We start from the raw sequence: 7832 nt of genomic DNA, 5'->3' as shown, positions 1-7832 counted from the left end.
TACTTAGCGCTAAAGTCACAAAAACTATTTGTCTCAACAAAGGATTTAACGCAATCAAACGTGAAATTCATACCTGACTCCTTACCTTCTTCAAGATCCCAATCTTCAGAGTTGCATTTAATTCTCTGCAATACATTCCATTAGAACTCAATATCCCTCTTCATAAAAGAACCTCAAGAAGTGTCAAGCATGGTGCGATCATCATGAGAAAGCCGAGCATAGAAGTTCTGAATGATAATTTCTCTTGAGAGCTCATGATTGGGGCATGAATATAACATTGATTTAAGCCTCTCCCAAGCTTGAGCGATGCTTTCTCTGTCATGAGGCCAAAAATTATAAATATAATTCCGATCACGATGTACTAAATGCATAGGATAAAACTTTTGATGAGATTCCAATTTCAAACGATTGTAGTCCCATGATCTAGTATCATCACATAGCCTATACCATGTCAACGCGTTATCCTTCAAAGATAAAGGAAAGACCTTCTTCTTGACCTTATCCTCGGGCAAACCTGCAAGCTTAAATAAACCTCAAACTTCATCTACATAGATTAGATGCAAGTCTGGATGTGATGTTCCATCTCCTGTAAAAGGATTAGCCAGCAGTTTCTCAAGCATACCCGAAGGAAATTCAAAGCATACATTTTCAGTAGGTGCAGAAGGTTGAGGAGCAACTCTTTGTGCTTCTGTTCTAGGTGAAGATACCCTGAACAAGCCCCTCAAAGGATTAGTTTCCATAGTGACAAGTCACAACAAATTTCAGCACACTATATGAATGTTTCCTTACCAAGTTCCACTTACAAAAGGCGCTTCAGTCCCCGGCAACGGCGCCAGAAAAGAGTCTTGATGACCCACAAGTATAGGGGATCAATCGTAGTCCTTTTGATAAGTAAGAGTGTTGAACCCAACGAGGAGCGGAAGGATCTGACAAGTGGTTTTCAGCAAGGTAAATCTGCACGCACTGAAATTATCGGTAACAAGTGATTGTGTGGTGAGATGATTCGTAGCAAGCAACAAGAAACAAAAGTAGCAATGTTGCAGCAAAGTGGCCCAATCCCTTTTGTAGCAAGGGACAAGCCTGGACAAACTCTTATAGGAGGAAAAACGCTCCCGAGGACACACGGGAATTTCTGTCATGCTAGTTTTCATCATGTTCATATGATTCACGTTCGTTACTTTGATAGTTTGATATGTGGGTGGACCGGCACTTGGGTACTGCCCTTACTTGGACAAGCATCCCACTTATGATTTACCCCTCTCGCAAGCATCTGCAACTACGAAAAAAGAATTAAGACAAAGTCTAACCATAGCATTAAACTAGTGGATCCAAATCAGCCCCTTACGAAGTAACGCATAAACTAGGGTTTAAGCTTCTGTCACTCTAGCAACCCATCATCTACTTACTACTTCCCAATGCCTTCATCTAGGCCCAAATAATGGTGAAGTGTTATGTAGTCGACGTTCACATAACACCACTAGAGGAAAAACAACATACAACACATCAAATAACCGAACGAATACCAAATTCACATGACTATTATTAGCATGACTTATCCCATGTCCTCAGGAACAAAAGTAACTACTCACAAAGCATAATCATATTCATGACCAGAGAGGTAATGAGTAGCATCAAGGATCTGAACATAAACTCTTCCACCAAGTAATCCAACTAGCATCAACTACAAAGAGTAATCAACACTACTAGCAACCTTACAAGTACCAATCGGAGTCGCGAGACGGAGATTGGTTACAAGTGATGAACTAGGGTTTGGAGATGAGATGGTGCTGATGAAGATGTTGATGGTGATGAGTCCCCTCCGATGAGAGGAGTGTTGGTGATGACAATGGCGACGATTTCCCCCTCCGGGAGGGAAGTTTCCCAGCAGGATTGTCCTGCCAAAGCTCTAGATTTGTTCTGCTCAAGTTCCGCCTCGTGGCGGCGGCGAATCCACGAAAAAGCTGCTCCTTGCTTTTTTTCCTGGAAGAAACCCTTCATATAGCAGAAGAGGGGGCCCAGTGGGCCAGCAGGCTACCCACAAGCCCTCATGGCACGGCCTGGGGGGTGGCCGCGCCATGCAGGCTTGTGGCCACTTGCACGCGCCCCTCTGGCGCTTCTTCGGCGCAGTATTTTTTATAAATCCGAAAAAAATCCTCGTTGATTTTTACGGCGTTTGGAGTTGTGCAGAATAGGTATCTCAACTTTGCTCCACTTTCAGGCCAGAATTCCAGCTGCCAGCATTCTCCCTCTTCTTGTAAACCTTGCAAAATAAGAGAGAAAAGGCATAAGAATTGTACCGTGAAGTGAAATAACAGCCCAAGAAGCGATAAATAACAACATGAAAACATGATGCAAAATGGACGTATCAATGCTCAAGACTCCGAGTTTGCTCAAGATCAAGTGCAACCACAAGATCAAGGGCAAACTAGTGAGCAAGCTCAATACGGTGCTCAATATGTTCAAGAAGAAACTCCTAAATTATCAATTAGGGAAGTCTTGAAGCGTCGTGCTGCCAGGATAGCTAACAGGCTCCGAGTTCGTCAACATATCTTCAAGAATGTGCTTGGTAGCTTCAATAAAGGGGTAATCACTCATCAACAATTATCAAACTTTTGTTTGCATCACGCGTTTGTTTCGTGTGTTGAACCCCAAAAGGTACATGATGCGCTCGATTGAGGATTCGCTTGAAGCCATGCATGATGAACTTAACAACTTCGAGCACAATCAAGTTTTGGAATTACTGCCAAGGCCAACGGAGGAACATAATGTCATTGGAACCTATTGGATCTTTAAGAACAAGCATGATGATAATGGTGTTTTCAGTCGAAACAAGGCAAGACTGGTGGCTCAAGGCTATTCCCAAATCGAGGGTATCGACTATGGTGAAACCTTTGTTCCTGTCGCTCGTCTTGAATCTATTTGTATGTTGCTTGCATTTGCTTCTCATCGTGACTTTAAATTGCAACAAATGGATGTGAAGAGTGTTTTTATTAATGGTCCTTTAAATGAGTTGGTATATGTCAAACAACCCTCGGGATTCGAGGAACCCAAGTTCCCCACTCATGTATACAAACTCAAGAAGGCACTCTATGGCCTTAAACAAGCCCACGTGCGTGGTATGAGTACCTTACCGATTTGTTGCAAGATCGTGGGTTTGAAATTGGGAAAATTGATCCCACCCTTTTTACCAAAGAGGTCAAAGGGGATTTGTTCATATACCAACCATATGTTGATGATATTATTTTTGGTTCTCCTAACGAATCTTTCAATGAAGAGTTTGTTACACTAATGACCGAGAAGTTTGAGATGTCTATGATGGGAGAGTTGAAGTTCTTTCTCAGGTTTGAAATCAAACAAGAAGAGAAGGAACATTCAACAAGCCAACTACACTCAAGACATGCTCAAGAGGTTCGAGCTCGAGGACGTCAAGCCCGTCAAATTTCCCATGCCAACCAAATGCAAGATTGACAATGATCCCAATGGTAAAGCATTGGATCAAAAGGTATATCGCTCCATGATTGGACCCTTGCTTTACCTTTGTGCATCTAGACCAGATATCATGTTGAGTGCGGGAATTTGTGCACGGTTTCAATCCGCACCAAAGGAAAGACACTATGCGGTAGCCAAACGAATCTTTCGATACTTGGCTCATACCCCAAACTTTGGCTTATGGTACCCCAAAGGAGCAAGATTTAGTTTAGTAGGTTATTCTGACTCAGATTGGGCTGGAGACTATGTCGGAAGGAAGACAACTTCCGGAGGATGACAATTCCTTGGTCGCTCTTTGGTAAGTTGGTCTTCGAAGAAACAAAACTGTGTGCCAGTCTCTTCCACCAAGGCTGGGTATATTATTCGTATCATGGCACCATCTCTTCATGCTAGGAGGGTTGGGGAGTTCTTGTGTGGTAGAAATTTTTTGTGTAGGGTGCAACATGCGGGTTTGGGTCTTCGGCAGTACCGGATATGCAAGTTCCCTGTCAAATCTGGCACTTCATCCCCGTGCGGTACTACCGCTCCTCCTAGAGCGGTACTACCGTTGTCAGAGCGGTAGTAATTTTTTTACTACCGCTTGAGCAGCAGTACTACCGCTGTCAGGGTGGTACTACCGCTGTGAGAGCGGTAGTAAAATTTTACTACCGCTCGAGCAGTGGTACTACCGTTGTTCCGTGAGCACACATTTTATGTCCTTCCAGTTCTCCTTTATCTGGGATTTTCTGATTTTCTTTGATATTTGCCTTAACTTCTTTTGTCGTTTTGTTGTGTTTGTGTTGCGTGTCATAGGTGGTGGCTCAAGGCGCTCTAACCTACCTCGGGATGCGAGTTCCAAGCGACCTTGATCTTCGTATGTTCCCGAGGGTTCATAGGCTGTGAAGCACAATTTCAAGAAGCCAACTCACAAGAACAAGACAAACACTGTCAATTGGGATGATATGCCATTTGCAAAGTTTCAGCTTCGCCGACAGGTCAACCCCTATGACAGCGCTAGGGTTCAGTTCCCCGGAGGTGACATGTTCTTGTCTCAGCAGCAATATCTTATTTATGAAGATGTGATCAAGACGAAGAAGAATATGTATGTACTAGTTCAGTGGATTGCTTTGAACCATCTAAAGAAGGACCCTGCATACTTTGGTGAAGCTCTGGCCATGGTGGAACATCTTCAGATTGAGGAGATCATCACATTTCATCATGATTTTGATCCTGAGATAGTGGCACAATTCCTTGTTACTGTCCACTTTCACCCTGATGACGATCACACTATGACATGGATGACAAATGGGGAGCAACTTTCTGCTACATGGAAGGAGTTCATGGACCTTCTGCACGTCCATGATGAGGGGCTTGAGCACCCAGTTGGTTTGCGCCCACATGCTAAGCCATCTGCTACCGCTAAGGAGAAGTTGTTGCCATTCTTTATTAAGAAGATATCCCCATCTGGTGAGGTCTCCACGTGCTCATCCCATTCCTTGATGTTATGCACCATATCTTTCACAATACTCTATTTCCGCGCATTGGCAATAAGGACCACATGCATTCCTACCTGGTGGATATGCTTATGATGTGTCAGAAAGGGCGGGCTCGTTCCTCTAGACCACTTGATGTATCTCACGTCATGTGGAGCGAGCTTCACTCAACAGTCTTCCACCGTAAGGTCCCAATCTATGCCCCTTATCTATTTTACCTGATCAAGAAGAAGTGGGCACAGGCCTTTCCAAATATTGAGGTACATGCTCCTGGGTGGATTCGCCATGAGCCTATCAAGCTACGACAGAAGGACAAATGGGCCAACACCACCACTACACCTGCTGCTGTCACTTGGGATTTTGATGAGGATGAGGCCGTTCCAAAGTTCCATGTGCCTTCCTCTCCCGAGCCATCTTGACGAACCTCTTGGGGAACACTGGAATGAAATGATGAAAGAATAAGATTAAAGGCCTTGCAATTATTTAGATGAAGCTTCTCAAAGAGATACTTGATAGAACTTGGAACTTCGAAAAAGAAAGATAAGCACTTGAGAAAAGAATTGATATCATGAGCCACTCCGGAAGAAGAATTCATATTACTATGAAAAAGATTAAGAATTATGTTATGCTTATCCTTCATCAAGTTTAATTGATGACAAACAACGGATTTAGCGTAGCACTTATTATTCTAGAAATGATTGAGGAGAGACATGAGCACAAACTTAAAGAAGTCTTGAAGGAGACACCGGAAGAATTGAAATGAATGAGGCAACCATGAATGAATGGAGATACATGAAAATGAAGAGATCATGAGACACTTGAGAGAAAAAAACTTGAACAAGGCACCGGAGTAAATGAGAGACAAACGAAGAGACAACAATTGAGAAGAATTGAGGATGAAAGCTGAAAGCTGAGAACGAAGAATCTTCTAAAATGATGGCCTTCGGAGGACCGAGAATGAAACAACTCAGAAATGCACTGGATAGCAAGAAAGGGATTTACTCATGATTGGAACAATTCAAGATGATGCCAGAAGGCTGAAATGATGAATCTCCAAGAGAATGGACCAAGATTTGAGAGAAACACTCCTTCGGTCTTGAAGCTGAAAATGATGAGGAGAACACCACCAAGAAAACTGAAACACTCCGGAATAACGAAGAATGAAAGGTTGAGCCAAATATGAGAATTAATTCGAATAGATCTTGAAGAAGGAATATGACTAATGAAATTCATACTTACGTCATAGTTGAAAAGAATTAGAGATCTCTGAAAAAGGTTACAAGAGCCAGAAAAGATCCTGGGCAAAACCTGTGGGTTATGGACCCACTCAAAGAAACCACCGTTGAAAAGATTGCTTAAAAAGAGATATTACACCGGGACAAATGAAAACTAGATGAGGTTAGCACCTCGAAATAATTGAAAGAATTGAAAACAAGAAACTTCTGAGATAACTTCAACGCTCCGGATAGAATAGAGAGAAATGACAACAAGAAGACTGACAATACTTTCCAACACGGGAAAGAATTTAAAGGACGAAAGGATATGAGGAACACGGACAGCTTGAACTGTATTCACCGGAAAAGATAACAAGATTGAATAAAGATGAACACAAACTCCTGAGAATCTTCACAAAGGATCACCGGCTACAAAAGGAAGAAGATCTAGCGGAAGCAACAATTAAAAGAAGACACTTGGATGAAATCAAATCACTGAAGAAAAAGGGCGGGAGGGTGGGGAAAAACAAAGACAACTTGGGACAGATGAGACAACTCCGGACAGAAATGAGAGATTGATCTTGCAAATATTGGGGAGAATTGAATTCACTTGAAGAGAAGCACACCGGGTGGAAAATAATTGACATAACAACTCCGGTTGACAAGAATTGATAAGACAACTTGATAGAGCAAAAGAATTTGCACTCTCATATGAATATGAGAACACTTCTTGGAAGGATCTGAGTTCACCACTTGACATCGAAGAAACTTGAATTACCATATTCCAACAAAACAAAGGGTGAGGCTTACGAAACAAGCCAGAACAAATTCATGAGATAGATTTCGTCCGATATTTTCGTGGACAGGATCGCACGGGCTCGATCCTTACAGTAGCCATCCTATGCAAGGCAGTGCACACGACATACGAAGCGTCCCTGAGTCGTAGCAAGCTACAAGGACTCTTTAAGACATAACAAGAATCGTTGTAAGTCGATCGTGAACAAACGAATCCACTAGATGTCGAACCCCAACCTAACATCATGCATTTGTTGGAAGATTGTCCTATAAGTAACTACTTGAATTCCCACCTAAGAACTCCCAAAATTTCTGGTCATGCAATCTGGTCCACGGATACAAGGAGTAATATATCACTCAACTCCTATACTAACCCGTCCAGTGTATCACATCCGTCAACGCATAACCAGAATCTCGGAACCTCATCTATTCCAGACACTCGTAATCACAATGATACTAAGTATGACAATACATCCGGAACTCTCTACACCGGTACTGGGGAAGCCAGACTCCTCTCGCCACTACTAGTATTGAAGCAATTTCGAACATCCTTCGTCCTGAGATACTATCAAATCTAAACGATAATGATGTGCTCAAGAATCCCTTGGAGCTCAACTCCCCGGAAGAAATCAAGACAGACAGGAGGCACCAAGACAGAACTCCGTCACATAGACATCATATAGATTCCAAAAATATCCGCGTGATCCTAAATTTTTTTGAGTGAGAAGATGAGTAGAATAAATTATTATGTCAAGATTCCTCACAGAGCATAGAAGAGGAGAAAAAAGAATCCTACTCTCCGATATATAACTAGACTCGAAGCAATTTTCACTAGACTCGACTCGACCAACTTCGATCAATC

This window comes from Hordeum vulgare, chromosome 6H (assembly GCF_904849725.1).
Source record: "Hordeum vulgare subsp. vulgare chromosome 6H, MorexV3_pseudomolecules_assembly, whole genome shotgun sequence".
Taxonomy (NCBI): Eukaryota; Viridiplantae; Streptophyta; class Magnoliopsida; order Poales; family Poaceae; genus Hordeum; species Hordeum vulgare.
Note: the sequence above shows the minus strand (reverse complement) of the source record.